Source organism: Ambystoma mexicanum, chromosome 2p (assembly GCF_040938575.1).
Source record: "Ambystoma mexicanum isolate Mex_15411 chromosome 2p, UKY_AmexF1_1, whole genome shotgun sequence".
Classification (NCBI taxonomy): domain Eukaryota; kingdom Metazoa; phylum Chordata; class Amphibia; order Caudata; family Ambystomatidae; genus Ambystoma; species Ambystoma mexicanum.
Window position 1 is genome coordinate 1213258936 of NC_090923.1, and position 15784 is coordinate 1213274719.

Below are 15784 nucleotides of genomic sequence, written 5' to 3' on the forward strand. Positions count from 1 at the left end.
CTTCATAACGCAGAAAGTACTGTGCTACCTCCTCACTTGCACCCTGTATCACAGCGGACAGTTTCTCCACATTCACATCAAATGGGGGTAACACCTTTTCTAGAGCCCTCAGGACTGCCATGCCATGCCCCCTTAGGGGTTCAGGATATTCCTCATGCAGTTTTCTATTTTTGCTCGCATCCATTACATCTTTCCATTTTATTGTTTCATTGTCTTTGGCACGAAAGGGGGTCCATATTTCTTCTGGGACAATGGCTAACAATATGTTATCTACATCCTCTACGGTAAATAACCCTGGTCTGAATAACTTTCCTACTTCTTTGTAGAATCCTGCCGGGTCTATACGGGGGTCGGGGATGGACTTGGTGATATGCATTAATTCAATTCGGGATAAAGGGACATACACATAGGTGCGCATCATGTTACCAGTGGCTGCCTCTATGGTGGGTTGGCACTCTCTCATTGGCATTAATAGTAACTTTTCCGTATTTGTTTGTTCACTCACAGGGGCCTGCGCTGGTGGCGAAACAGAGGATTGATGACTAAGAGCTTTCTCTTTTATTTTTTTATAATCTTTTAATAGTTTCTCCACCTTAGCCATCCTCCATTCTTCCGCCCCTGAATCATCCACTCTTATATTAGATAGCAGTTTCTTATCCAATTCCGTCCTAATCCTATTCCACTGGGACACATATCTAGGCTCCTTTTCCTCTTCTATATCATCCACCCTAATAAGAAGATATTTAATTACGTTTACTTGTATAGGCCAGCCAAGGCCCTCCATCAGACTCACCAGGGTGGACATGGACTGCGAGTGTATGGATGCTATCATACGATTAGCTACGTTTTGGCCCGCCTGGTCTGCATCTTTGAGTTTAGCCTCTCTTTCCCTCACCTCTCTTTCCCATGCCCTCTTTTCCTTCTCCCATTCAACACTGCCCCTTATGACTTCCTCTATTATGTCTGACATACATCCCCATAACTGAACACTGGACGCAGTCACTGGTAGTAACGCGACAGCGTCCTGATATGCTGAGGGCAGATCCGCAGTACTCTGTCCTCTCAATTTACAGTTACCCTCATAAAAGGTATATAGTTTAGTGGCCACTGTCCTAAATTCCAAAGGTGTCAAACACCCCAATTGGTCCCGTAGGCTGTCATTGAGGGGTGTGCCATACAGCCCGGTCATAAGGATTTGCAAGTCTCCATCTCTATCCTTTTCTACAGTAGTCGTTCTCCTATGGTCTATCAACCTATCTGGGTCTCCATACTTCATTGGGAATTCCACCCTTTCACCCTCACTGTCTGCCGGTGGAGCTGTAGCTCCTGGAAACAATAATTCAGTCGTTGTTTGTTCTGCTTCTAGCCCTATCACATCTTCATATCGAGGCACCGGCACGGCAGGATACATACCCCCACTGTTCTTAATCATCATATGTCTATCCAACTGATCTAGCCTCTCGCCCTTCTCTTTTATCTCTAGATCATGTAATTTTTGATTTACCGTTCTCTTCTGCTCCTTTGCTTTTTGTTTATTGTGAGCATTGCGCCTGCGCATTGCTTCTACCCTCCATAGTCGTATAGCCTCAAACTGTGCGGGTCTGACCCGTCTTTTTACTAATTCTATTTCTACTTTGGATATGCGGTCCACATCAAAGGACCCGGTGTCTGGCCATTTATGCTCAATCAAATCTTTTGTGTATTCGGACCATTCTTTTAAGAACAATGTTGAATTCAATCCATGTTTAATCAACATATCAAATGCAGGGGTTCCTTCAAGAGGGGCATAGTGTCTCTTGCCTATACCACTCTTGCCGGAAGCCGCTTGACCCATTTTGTTGGTATACCACAATTGCCTAAAACACTCACCTTTCCCAAATATGCACCTATTGGCTAACAATAATAATACATCCTCCTGGCGTATCTAACATATCATATCATCATTTCAACATTACTTCTTCATAGACGGACTTACCACCGTCCTCTTCACAAACCCTGAATCATTATTTCCTTATTCCATCATGCATCCGTCCATACCACTTATCTTAAGGGTCCCGCCAGAGTGTTCCGGACCCGAAGGGCGACAGCCTGCTGTTCCACCGCCAACGGAGCCGGAAAAACAAGGATGACGCGTTGGTTGCAATCAAAGGTGCGGATTCAGTTGTTGGGGCCCCGTGATCAATTCCTTCTCCGGTTCCGCCGCGGCGTTCCTCACCCAGTGACGGACTGTCGCTCCTTCGCGTCCCACTTCTGACACCAAAATTGTGGGTGCGATTTCTCGCCGTCGCCAAAACCAGTACAAAAGGGACCCTATAAAAACTCAAACAGAAAAGAGTTGAGTAAACATTGCTTTATTAACACACAAGCATTCGCGAATGGGCCACAAGTTCAACCGTCTCGCAAAGCAAGTCGTCAAAGTGCCGCCCTTTGCCCTGCACATCGTGGTCCTTTTATACCCATCTGTTTTACATTGTCATACATTGCTGCACATAGATTATGTCCACCACAAGGCGGTTCCTCCCAGTCATGACTTTGCATCAACGGTCAACAGTTCAACATCTGCTATTGTGGTTTCCTGTTATCTGTTATTCGCTCTCTCTCGTGCCCTTCTGTGTCCTTATCTCTGTGCACGAGGCTGTGCTTACTCATTCCTTCCCCACCCGTAATCTGCAGATAGTTTTAGCAGGCTCAACATGCTTCGACATACAGTGACCAAACACAATTCTTCTGTTAAAAACAAGTTCTTGCCAGGTCAGCAGGTCTTAAATGTCGCTGTATAAAGAGAAGGCCTCTTCTTTTAACAAAGGGTACATTCTTTTAACACATATGGTGATTAGTACAAACTCCAAGTGTGAGCACAACATTACATATGTATGCGTACCTTCACACTACTCCTCAGAGAGCGCACTAACTTCACCCTGACGCTCACTAGCTCAATATTCCCCCGAGCCGTTACCTACCCGTGGAAAATTACTACTATCCGAGGGAAAAAACCAGCAGAAAATGCCCTATAACCCTAATAACACGAAGGGGTTAAATAACCCCAAAATAGAAATTTCTTTTTTTTTTTTTTTAAAACAATTTTTTTTTTTTTATATTTGCCCCCCACCTAAAAAATACCCCTCTCCCAAAGAAAACCCCCCCCTCTCCTACCTCTCCTTCTTCCCCTGCTAAATGCACACCACCCAGGAGCCCCCTGCTACTGCTGCTGATAATCACCTAATCCCTTAAACTTATACCCTTTTTTATTTATTTATTTTTTTTTTTTTTTGTTAAAAACAAAAAACCTCCAAAGCAGGTAACAGCCCACTATAGCACCGCCCGCCCTGCCCCCTGGTGGCCCACCAGCTGCACCGCACTACTGGCAGCCCAGCAAAAACAGCACGGCCCCTTTAAGGCGCCTGCCCTGCCCCCTCTGGCAGGAGGCTGTCACCGCGCCGTATATTCCCCACAAGACATGGCCGCCTGGGCTCTGCTAAACCCGGCGCCGTGGGGAGAGAGAAATGGAGAGTGTCCGCGACTCCCCAGCAGAAACACCTGCTGTGCAGCCCCCGCCAAGCCTGCACTCCTCCCCCACCCGCGCGACGGAGGAAGAAGCCCTAAATGGGACTGCCGAGGCGAAAATCCCCTCTCCCTCAACGCTACCCCGTTCCCCCGAAGACCGAAGGCTGCGCCACTGGAAACAAACCCGCCCCCCCACCGTGCACGGACTCCCACGGTATCTCAGGTAAGGAGAGGGGGGTAGCTTATTTACGCTACTCCCCACTGGGCGAAATTCGCCAAAACCAAGTTTTTTTTTTTTTTTAAACTTCTAAATAACTCCTAACTGCCTGCGCCACCCCCAAAATACTAACTAACCCTCCTCACCTGCACTATTCCGCATCAAAGGCCCAGCTAGCTTCAGGGAAGGCTCGGGAGCGGGCGACAGGACTGATGCAATCATCAAGTCCTAACCGTCGCCTGCCTCCCGAACCTTCCCTGAGCCCTTAAATACCCCCCCAGGAGGCGCTCTGCCCCACGGCCACTCGCTGGCCATGTGCAGCGCCAAAACCTCCCCGGGGGGGAAACACTTCGCGTTACCCCCGGGGCCCCCCTTTCCAAGTGCTTTTCGCTATACCCTTTGACAATCCTTGTAGGTGGCAGCCTTCCAGTGGCAACGCTATGGCCTATCTGGGGGTCCTGGTGAAATGATGAGCCACTCCTTTTCCTTGGTCTGGTGAAAGGAGGTGCAGCCTTGTGGGGGCTTCCTGTGATGTTGAGTAGTCAGATATTTCTGGCCCAGTTCAAACAACTTTGATTTACTTAATCTTTACAGCAGCCCTGCTCTGAGGGGAAGGGGAAATAGTTTAAAATAATTTACTGGATCCCCTTAAGAGTTTCATCTAAGGAACCTGGAGGCAAGCCTTTGATGTTTAGCTGCCTTTTCTGCACCCTACAGATTAGAACTTTGCATTGGGTAGAGGATGTAGCCTGGAACTTCCTGGTGGATCCATGTCGTGTGTACGCAGTCTCAGGTTTTTATGTCTTCTTCTTGCTGGATGGTGTACGCCGCCTCGTCCCCTTTTTGCCTGTGGGTGCACTGCTTTTGATTGGTATGTCTCCTGCTTTATCTTGAACCTGGGCAGTCAGTCTGGAACTTTTTTTCTTTGCTGTTTTCGATGGATCCAAAACTATCAGGGCAGCCCGCTGCTTCCCCCGGGTCAGTAGCAGGGGGGGGGCCCGCTGCTTCCCCCGGGTCAGTAGCAGGGGGGGGCCCGCTGCTTCCCCCGGGTCAGTAGCAGGGGGGGGCCCGCTGCTTCCCCCGGGTCAGTAGCAGGGGGGGGCCCTCTGCTTCCCCCGGGTCAGTAGCAGGGGGGGGGCCCGCTGCTTCCCCTGGGTCAGTAGCAGGGGGGGCCCGCAGCTTCCCACGCGGCAGTAGCGGGGCAGCCCGCAGCTTCCCCCGCGGCAGTAGCAGGGCGGCCCGCTGCTTCCCCTGGGGCAGTTTGCTGAATGATTGTCTTCTGGAATCACTGGCGTCTTGCTGTTCTCGGGGAGTAGGCAGGCGTCTCTACATTGAATGTCCAATTGCTTATGACTAGAAGAGAACTCTTTAGTAGTTATCTCTCGGAGGGTGGGGATTCAGTGAGAGCTCACAGCCCCAGACTGACTGCTGGGCCCCATCCCCCCCCTTTCGAAGCAGTGTTTGAGGCTAGGATATTTTTCTTTTTCTGAGGTTCTCCGGTGGGTGCATGTGTTGGGAGAGGGGAGAGCAGCTCGGCTTTTTGTGCATCTGAGGAGTCTGAGATTTACAATGTATCTATCGGCAAACTCAATGGACAAAGTTGATCCAGAGGAATACTAACTCCCAAGCTGCCCTCTAAAGCAAATGTCTTCTGGTGAATAACTGATCTTCCCCCCCCCCCCCCCCCCAGCAAAAGAGAGAGACCTATAGTATTCGCAACTGTGGCTCTCAAATGTAAGGCAATGGTTCTCCCTGCAGATAAATGTCACAGGATGATCCGGGGATAATTCTTTTCTAGGCCGCTCCTACACCCTGATGCGTTTTCTCTTAATAGTAGTGCACGTCCATCAGTGAAGATCGCGATCTTTTGGGGAGCTATGAAAGGGAAAGGGTATACATCTCTCAAAGTCTATATGTCTTTTTATTGTGTCAAGATTCCAGACCTTGGCTGTTTTGCTGCAGTTACCTGCAATGGTATAAACTTCGTAATGCATACAAACTAGCGAGCTTAGCTTCCCTGCCAGCCTACGCAGCCCTGGAGATTTATAAAATGCAGCCGGCGCGGAGCACAATGTGCAGAATATGAACTGGACGCAGCGCGCACGGGCCACTTCACATGCATAGCCGCGCTCGCTGCAGAGCAAAGGTTCTACAGAGAGATGACCCGGACTCGACTCATCCAGGGCGATCGATTCTTTTCTGGTGGTGTTCAGTCCGTTTGCCGCGTGGGTGGGGTTTCACCCCAGTTTACTAGTCCGTGTGCAGCGTGCGTGCGTGGGTGGGGCACCACATGTAAATTAGAGAACCTGATTGGCAGGCTGCATGCTTCGCTTTATAAAACCACCCTCAGGAGACGGCGCGCACGCACTGTGCACCCCAGAAATGCTAATATGAAGGAGGACAGGCGGATCCAATTGATCCAGTGGGAGAGGGCACGTCCACATGGGTTGCAGTTGTATAAATGGAATTCCCTTGGCTCCGGGCGAAACCCTCATGTCATGGCAGACCGCCAGGTCTGGATGTGGGCTTGAGTGCTGGTGATGAGCAGCAATGCCATCTAAGTAGGGCTCTTGATGAGGTAAGGACTGGATCTCCAGGAATGGAGCCAGGGCAAGGCAGGCCTCGAGTTGGTGGATGCCTCAGATGGACGATATTTCCATGTTGAGTTGTGTCTCCTGCGTGCCTGTGGGTGTCAATGTTGTGACTAGGGAGGCGGGTTCTCAAGAGCAATGTCTAGTGCTTAGAGCTGGGGGGACTCCTGGGGGCCCGGCCCATAACTTGGGCTCTGGCCTGACGCTCGCCCCAGGTCAGTGCCTGCCCAAAACAGGATCCGGCTACGAGCCCCTTCAGCTGCCTGCACTGGTACACACATTTTTTTAAAAACCTGCGCCCCTGAAGTGCCGACTGCACCCCAGGAGCGTGCTCGCCTGACTTGCTGTCCCAGCAATCTGCCTGACTTCCAGTCCCGCCACAGCCACTCATTTATAGGCTGGCCGGGATGGAAACAGGAAATCAGGCGCGTGCACACCTGTTGCACAGCAGCACATTTTACAGTAAGTCCTCCCCTTTTACCACCCGTGCCATCATGCCCCTTCCCAGCCAAGCCCCCTTTAGTAAAGGGGGTTCTGTATGTGTTGGTGTGGGTGATGGGCCTTTATCCGCACCGGCACATCCAGACTCCCCCACCTCACATTGAGTGCCACCAGTCCCTTTTGTGTCAAAATTATCAGTGCAACCTCCTCTCCCCAGCCCCATGTCCTGGCTTTTCTAGGCCCCCTTCACTGCTTTTCTTGCCCCCCCATCCCCCTGACTCCTTTTCTCGGCCCCAACCACTTTGATTGGTCCACCAAGCCCCCGCGCACCCCTTTGCTCGGCCCCTAGCCCCCGCGCACCCCTTTGCTCTGCTCCTAGCCCCCGCACACCCCTTTGCTCAGCCCCTAGCCCCCTCGCGCCCCTTTGCTCGGCCTCTAGCCCCCTCGCATCCTTTTGTTTTGGCCCTTAGCCCCCTTGTACCCCTCTGCTCAGCCCCTAGCCCCCTTGCACCCCTTTGTTCAGCCACTAGCCCCCTTGCATCCCTTTATGTGGCCCTTATCCCTCTCGTACCCCTTTGCTTGGTCCCTAGCCCCCTTGCACTCCTTTTCTCAGCTCCCTCTACCACTTTTCTCAGCCCCAAGGCCCCCTGCACCCATCTTAGCTCCTGCTCCCTTGCACCTCTTTTCGCATGCCCCAGCCCGGGTACCCTTTTTCATGCCCCCAACCCCCACACACCCCTCTTCTTGGTGGTCCCCAGCCACTTGCACTCCTTGTCTCACCCACCAGCCCCTCACACCCTTTTCTGGGCACCCGGTCTCCTTGCACCCCTTTTCTGTGCCCCAAGTCCCCTCAAACCCCTTTTCTGTGCCCCTAGTCCCCTCGCACCTCTAGTCCGGCCCCACCCCCTTGCACCTCTTTTCTCAGGCCTCAGCCCACTCTGATCTCTGTTCTCTGGCTCCAGCCCTCTTGTACGCATCTTCTCGGGCCCCTTTTCTGGGCTCCTAGTCCCTTTGCATTTGCACCCCTTTTCTCAGTCCCTAGTACCTTGCATCCCTTTTCTGTGCCCTCAGTCCCCTCCCACCCCTTTTCTGTGCCCTCAGTCCCCTCAAACCCCTTTTCTGTGCCCCTAGTCCCCTCGCACCTCTAGTCTGGCCCCAGCCCCCTTGCACCTCTTTTCTCAGGCCTCAGCCCACTCTGATCTCTGGCTCCAGCCCTCTTGTACGCATCTTCTCGGGCCCCTTTTCTCAGTCCCTAGTCCCTTTGCACCCCTTTTCTCAGTCCCTAGTCCCCTTGCATCCCTTTTCTGTGCCCTCAGTCCCCTCCCACCCCTTTTCTGTGCCCTCAGTCCCCTCAAACCCCTTTTCTGTGCCCCTAGTCCCCTCGCACCTCTAGTCCGGCCCCAGCCCCCTTGCACCTCTTTTCTCAGGCCTCAGCCCACTCTGATCTCTGTTCTCTGGCTCCAGCCCTCTTGTACGCATCTTCTCGGGCCCCTTTTCTCAGTCCCTAGTCCCTGTGCACCCCTTTTCTCAGTCCCTAGTCCCCTCCCACCCCTTTTCTGTGCCCTCAGTCCCCTCCCACCCCTTTTCTGTGCCCTCAGTCCCCTCCCACCCCTTTTCTGTGCCCTCAGTTCCCTCAAACCCCTTTTCTGTGCCCCTAGTCCCCTCGCACCTCTAGTCCGGCCCCAGCCCCCTTGCACCTCTTTTCTCAGGCCTCAGCCCACTCTGATCTCAGTTCTCTGGCTCCAGCCCTCTTGTACGCATCTTCTCGGGCCCATTTTCTGGGCTCCTAGTCCCTTTGCACCCCTTTTCTCAGTCCCTAGTCCCCTCCCACCCCTTTTCTGTGCCCTCAGTCCCCTCCCACCCCTTTTCTGTGCCCTCAGTCCCCTCAAACCCCTTTTCTGTGCCCCCAGTCCCCTCGCACCTCTAGTCCGGCACCAGCCCCCTTGCACCTCTTTTCTCAGGCCTCAGCCCACTCTAATCTCTGTTCTCTGGCTCCAGCCCTCTTGTATGCAGCTTCTCGGGCCTCTTTTCTGGGCTCCTAGTCCCCTAGCATTCCTTTTATGTGTCACCAGCTGCTTTTCTACGCCCCCTGACACAGAGCTCTCCTATTTTGCGTGTCATTTCCCTAGCTCGGTTACCGTCTGTCCCTAAGAGCCAGGCTGGAGCCACTGGCTCGACCCTAGCCCAGAAATCCCTGCCCCCTTCCAGCTTTAGTAGTGGTTGAAGATCATGAGTGAGAGGACTGATCCCTGTAGGACTTCAAAGGTGATTGGTAGGGGTGCTGAACGGATAGTGACCTCCTGGGTAGGAGGTGAGCCCATGGAGGGTGTTCTCTCAGCTGCCCGTGTGCTTGTGCAGTATGCTGAGAGCCTGTGTGCATAGTATTCCACTTGAACTGTGGCTTCTCCACGCTGTATCTGGGTACAAAGCCTGATTCTAGGTTGTAACACAATCCTACTACCACAGTGTTGTGGGTCCACAAGTCCAACACTCAACTAGCAGTACATATTTCTGAACTGCATATGGGTGCATGCACAAATGCACAACACTAGCTGGAGCTGCAGGAGTATACACACCCTGTTGGACCTGTGCTGGCACACACAGAACCCACACTCTTCTAGAAAAGCACCAAAGGCTGATTCAATGTGTTATCTGACATGGTCTTGCACACACAACCGTACCAGGCTCGACGTCCCACAACTGGGGGCGGGGGCCCGGTGGCTCAAGAAGGTTCTTTGCTTTTCGTAGGTGTTCATTTGGGGTTTCAGCTGCCCTGCCTGGCTGACTTTCTTTGTTCTGCTGCGCAGAGGCCAATAACCCACCCCTGTGATGCGCTACAGCAATTCAACCCCCCCATCCACACCCATTTCTTAATCTAAGACTTTGCTTCAGAATGAAACCCCAAGGTGGGGCACATGGTATTCACATATTCTGTAAGGAGGCATTAGTGTTCACAAGCTAAAGGCTATGCAACTTTAAAAATGCCTTTGCTGGGCAAAGTCAGACATCTTGAAAAGGCGTTAATTAATTGCAGCTTTCAGCTCTTGTGTGTGAGACAGCACATATGTTTGGAGATGAATAGAGTCCAAGGCGTGGCTTATGTTCTGCAACCTCAATGCTAAGGAGAGAGAAATCGCCCATTTGAATGTTAATGGGCATCTATTCTTCATCACAGGCATGCATTGCACAGCTGCCGCCCCACTCCGAGCCCTTTACCTGTGTTGCACTGAATTCGTTCTCCCAGTCCATATATCATACATTGATTGTGTGCTCCTGGGATACGAAAATGCACCAACTGAAACTGCTTGTTCCCCGAAAAAACGATTTACTAATTTCCCACCCCCCTGTTGCATTTGAAAATCTTTAATCGCCAGATAAATACATTTTGCACTGTTAGGATAATGTGGGCAAAGGGACCCCAAACATCATTTTGAAATGGGCCCTGCATATCTTCTGGCCCTGAGCAGTACAGAAGCACATCTCCAGCCAGATGTTAACCCTCCAACCCCCCCCCTTGAGATTTTACAGTATAGACGCAAGTGTCCTCTCTATTGGCCTAGTGAACCGCCCACACCCATAAATGACCAGAGGGCGGCAGTCGTTGTGGGGTGGATGGTAGGTTTATTTCACTGTGTTATATGTTAAAGGTACGTGTGCCGCGCACTGTCACCCACAGAGTTGGTCCCCAGGCACTCTGGCGGATCTGTAAACGATAAGGTGGGATGGGTTAGTAGGGTGAAGAGGGAGTAGGATAGTGAGAGGAGTGCGGTTCTGTTGGCAGCTTCAACTCAGTATACACCGGGTGCTGAGCTTTGGTGCGAGTATTGGATCGGTGTCAGTCCGCGTGTGCTATTGGTGCGGCTTATGCGTTGTCTTGAACGCAAATGTCGGGGCTCATCACGTCGAGGGTACACGGCGTCCACCATTTTTTCAGAGGGTGGGCACTGTCCCCCAGGTATTTTAGAGGCTGTGTGTAAAATGAGCGGGCACTTCACAGCTGCACCAATTAACCTAATGAAAAATAACAAGCAACTAATGTTGAAATGTCGTATTTCGGGACTGCACGTTCTGTGTATGTTCTCTGAGTTTGAAGTGCACACCTTTTAACATTTTCAAACACTATCAGAAGAGAATATCCTCTCTTGGTTTTTGTCAGTTGATTTTATGGAAAGCAAATTCCATTGTCTTCTACAATTTGAATGGTTATGCAAAGCTAATTGAATAAACTGCAGATTTCACCTTGATATGCTAATTTCTGGTGATGTCACATCCCATTTCGTATCTTAATGAGTCCCCCCAACTTTTGTTTCAGGACCTGGTCCCTGGAAAACGTTTTTATTCACATCTACCTGAACGGGGAGTGGGCAATACATGCTTTTGGGGGAGAGCCACCTGATGTTTTGGGTCAAGCAAAGGTCTGTAGACCTAGTGCGCGTTGTTTTTCGTTATACCCCACATTAGCTGTCCCTCAGACTCGGATGCGCGCGCGCACTCCCTCTAAGGGTTAATCTGTGAACTGATCTGGCCGCATGCACCCAGCCCCGGGGTCCGATTTTAATGTTGTGCATGTTTACTGGCTGGTTTCAACGCTGTGCCGTGAACTTTGCCGTGACACGCTCCGTCTCCTCCGAGAGTAATTGGAAACAGAAGGGCGGGTTTGTTCTGCTACTGGTGTCTTTTTTTGTTTTCTTTCCTTGACTTGCTGTCGTGCTAGTTCACAAGCTCATGAGCAGGTTGTTGCCAGCAAAGCTGCACCAGACGCTGTCTGCGTGCAGGCACGTGGATCTCTGCTCGGGCCGAGCGCGGAATCAGAGCGAGAATACGGCGTGTGACTGCAGACACCACCCCGGCATGAGCCTGTGCTTCTGCACCGCTGGCCTCTGGCTAGCAGCTTGGCCGTCCCATTGGAGGTAGTGGGCCTTACCATTTGCACACGGGTTTTGCGGCCCATGCTCCCAAAGCGAGCAGTTCACGGCCACTCTGCATCGCAGCAAATGCGCCCACCAGGCCAAGTTTCAGCTGAGATGCCTAAGGCAGGCGATGTTGGGAAGCAGGGGTGGACTGAGCACCAACAGAGGCCCTGGAAATAATGTTCAAAGTGGCCCTATGTTACACATTTTCAGCTAAGCCAACCCTTTTCCTATGAGAAAATGTAGAAATAAAATTGGTCACCACACAAGAGGCCAAGGGTGCAGAGGCCTACTGGGAAATCTCCAGAGTTCCCTATGGGCCAGTCCACGCCTGTTCGGAAGACTTGTCTTTCTTGTGACGGACATTCCATCTACAAGTTTTTACGCCTGCACCAAAATGCCTCCTGCCCCTCAGGGTGAACTGTTTGCAGGATACACGTTTGGGCTATTATGGTACTCTAGGAATTCACCTATATGCACCGGAGAGATGGTGGTTTCTATCAACAAAGTGTTGCAGGGGTGTTAGGCTGCTTGGAGTAGCGCGACATGCACACAAGGCAGCCGGCAGGACGTTGTCACATAAGATGCTGCCAGGGTAGGATGTGCTGCTCCCCGCCCAGTGGCCTTGAAATAAAGAGCGGTAAGGGGGTTTTGAAGGACAAATATGAGTGGGTGGGTCCAGGGCATTGATGGGGGAGAGACTGGGGGCATGAAGCATGAAAGGGGTTTCACTCGGACACTGAAATGGAGCGGTGGAGAAGGGTGCAGTAGGGGCATTTGCAAAGCACCCATATGATTGCAGGCTTTTGCGATAGCACGCTACATATTGCGATTTAAGACATAGAACTAAGGAACATATGGACATAGTTCCACTAGGATTAGACTGCAGGTGGGTAAAAATGTTACGTTTCAGGAAGCACAGATAAAATACTAAGTATCTCGCGACCTGGAACTAACTTGTAGACTGGTTCATATCGTGAGGGGTTTGTGGGATTCGTGGCAGTTGCTGCCTACAACGGGTCAACTTGGTGAAGTCGCTGCCATTGTCAACCACGTGGAAGGATAGTTTTCTGCGACCTTCCTCCACCAAAGCTGGAATTGAATAACTAAGGAAAGCACCTAAGCAGAGGCTACCGGCTGGTTGGTTCCTCTAGTCTATACCCGTTCGAAAGGGGGAAGCCTTCTGGGCAACACGTGGGCCACTACAGCCAGGTTTGCTGTAATGATTGGCCCCTGGCTGCAGATGTTCTATGTCCCATCTACAAGTCTCCACCCTCCTGCACTTTCTAGGTGAGATCTCTCCTCCTCACAAACTGTATAGCTGAGATTTCTAATGCTGAGCCTCTCTAGCCAGCCCTCACACCCGGCGTTCTGCAGTCAGCTCTTTGCCGCGGTCACACTCACCTGGCTCTTCAAGGCTACAAGCAAGCAATAAGTAGCTCCCGGCAATCTCTATTCCTGCATAGTTGAGGCTCGCAAGCCTTAAAACATCCACAGTTAGAGGCCAGGCATGCCATCTTGACTCAGGAGAAAGATCTGCCCCCCCCCCCAGTGATGTATCAGCCAGTGATTACTCAAAAGCGGGCAGTAATAAGTGGCCAGTTTTGTAAGATCTTCATCAATTAGGTAACTCTATCCCGTGGCTTGGGAACCAGGGAAACCATAACAAAAAGCTTCAAGCGCAAGAGGCAGGCGTGGTGGGGAATCTGGTAATAGAATGTATGTAATGACTTTTGTGTACAGCTAAACATCCCAGGTGTTAAGGTGCTGCTCTGACAAAATTGGCTTCAGGAGACAAACTGTATTCTATTTGGAGGTGATGGCAGACTAGAAAGGTCTTCAGTTTCTTACTCGGCGAAGATGTTGCGTTCATTGGACTCGGTATCCCCTTTTTGGGACGGTTATCTATAAGCTTATGCACCACGGTTAGGATTTTTAACTTTTTGTTGCATTGTAGATCCTGGAGAGTGGTGAGTGGGAGGGACATGGTGTAGTTTTCTTTTATCTTGGGTACTTTCCTTGGCACCATGCTTCTTTGCAATGCCTGGATGCAGGATGTCAAGAGTAGTCTAATTTGACATCAATGGTGTCCCTTATGATTGGCTTCGAGGAATCCTTAAGATGAGCAACCCTTGGCATTCACCAAGTCAATAAAGGCATACCTCAGGAATTCCCACTGAAGACTCATTCATTTCCTGTGTGTGTTTCAGGTAAAGAGGTTAACTGTCTCTGGAGGATAGCTCAGGGGCAACGTCCTCGCCTTGGAAGCAAGATGAGACAGATCCACGCAGGTTCGATCCCCGGGTCCACGCTTAGAAACCTCTGGGTATTAAGCGCGTTATAAATAACCTATCCTATCATGCAGACCATATGCTCGATCCTCTTCCAACAGTCTGGATTAGTGCAATTCATTGGAGTTGCATTGCAAGAAACACGTTGTTGATAAACCCTAGGTCAAGGCTGTTTGGAAAAATGTGCTCGACTGCAAAATGGTTTCTTGGGCCATGGCCTCTAAAGAGCATTATCATGTGTAAATATTTTTAGAGGAATTTTACACCCGCTTTCAAATGAAGTGCACATTTTAATCCTTTTAGACGTATTGATTGTAGGTAACCAATGTGTCTCCCAGAAACTTTTACAAAATAAGTCAATCGGGCAATCCTGGGTGGGGTGCCGTAAATTAGGAATGAACAAATGACCGGCCAATGATGGGGAGTATATGTCGCGCATACCAGGGACAGAGCTAACATTAGCAGCCTTGGGAAAAGTGCCAGCCAGTCAGTCGCCTGGTCAGGAACAGCCACAATGAAAGCTTGCATTTCCCTCCTATTAACCAGCACCTTTCCTCATGCATGTGCTCCTATAGCTACTATTGTAATTTATAATGCGCTTAATACCCAGAGGTTTCTAAGCGCAGAGCCGGGGATCGAACCTGTGTTGTTCTGTGTCTTCTTGCTTCCAAAGCGAGCGTTGCCCCGGAGCTATCCTCCTGTCCTTGCTCGCTAGCTCCTGAGCTATCCCACCCCTTCCTCTCCTCGAGCTACCACTTACCTTGCTGCCAGCTTCCACTTCACTCGGGCTACTGTGCTTGAGACTTCCTCTGCTGAGCTCCATGGCCACCATCCGCCCTCTTTTCCCAGGCCACTCCCCCAACCCCCCTCAGTCACTGAAATGAAGGCGGGGCTATGCACACAGCCCCGGGGTTCATTTCAGTGATTCTTGCACACTTGTCAAGGCACACTAACACCTGCATGTGTGCCAGGCGCTACTAGTGTTAGTCTGTGTGCTCAGCTGAGCCTCGGCCCAGAGCCCTCACTGAGGTTCTTCCTTTGGCCGTGGCCTATTTTGGCTCCGGCGAGCAGGCCAGGCCGTTAACGGCAAAGCGTGCCCACCCATGCAGTGAGTAATGCTACAATACAGGCAATAGTCTTGGGGTACTGGTTATGAACAGCTTAAGCTGCATCTTTGAGTTGAGATCAGGTAGGCTAAGGAGAGGGGTGATGTGGGAGAATGGAATACTTTTTGATTGTGAGGTGACGCTGTAGTGCAGATTTTTTTTTCCCTCCCGTTTCTATGTTTATTTATCACATCTTTTTGCGCGAATTTTTTTTGCTCGAATTCTTTTCTTTTATACAGAAATTGGGGGGAGACCACTGCACACTCCCTGTCCCACCAAGATTTCCTAACCCCCAACTCACCATGTACATTTGGGGGAGGATCAAAATAATTTGAGAAATAACGATTCAAGCCATAAAAAAAAAGAATTAGGAGAGCTACTTCCTTTTCCCATGTGTCGGAATGGAGTTACAGTGCGATATGACATGCCAGGCAAATACTGTAATTAATTTAAAAACCGATTTTTAGAACATGATGGTGAAACCGCTTCTCAGAAAATCCACCCATACATTTGTGCCAATCACAATCTGTTCAGCCCCGCTACGGCTGCCGAAAGGTTCAAAGTTAATCAGAGTGTTGATGGGCAAAAGCCTCGGAATCTTGATGGAAGTCTTCTGCTGAGAGATGGGTTTTAGTCAACACGTAATCACTATATTTCATATCTGTGAACCGTAAACCTATTGCAATTACTTCCACTGTTAGGTTGTCTTAGAAAGCACTGCAGT

At 50.7% G+C, this 15784-nt stretch overlaps 1 protein-coding gene across 2 annotated transcripts in view; it reads left to right on the forward strand.

The window, feature by feature from the left end:
- The window catches only part of PLXNA3 (plexin A3), a 677771-nt gene that overhangs the window by 90058 nt on the left and 571929 nt on the right, over window positions 1–15784 (forward strand). The window lies entirely within an intron of this gene.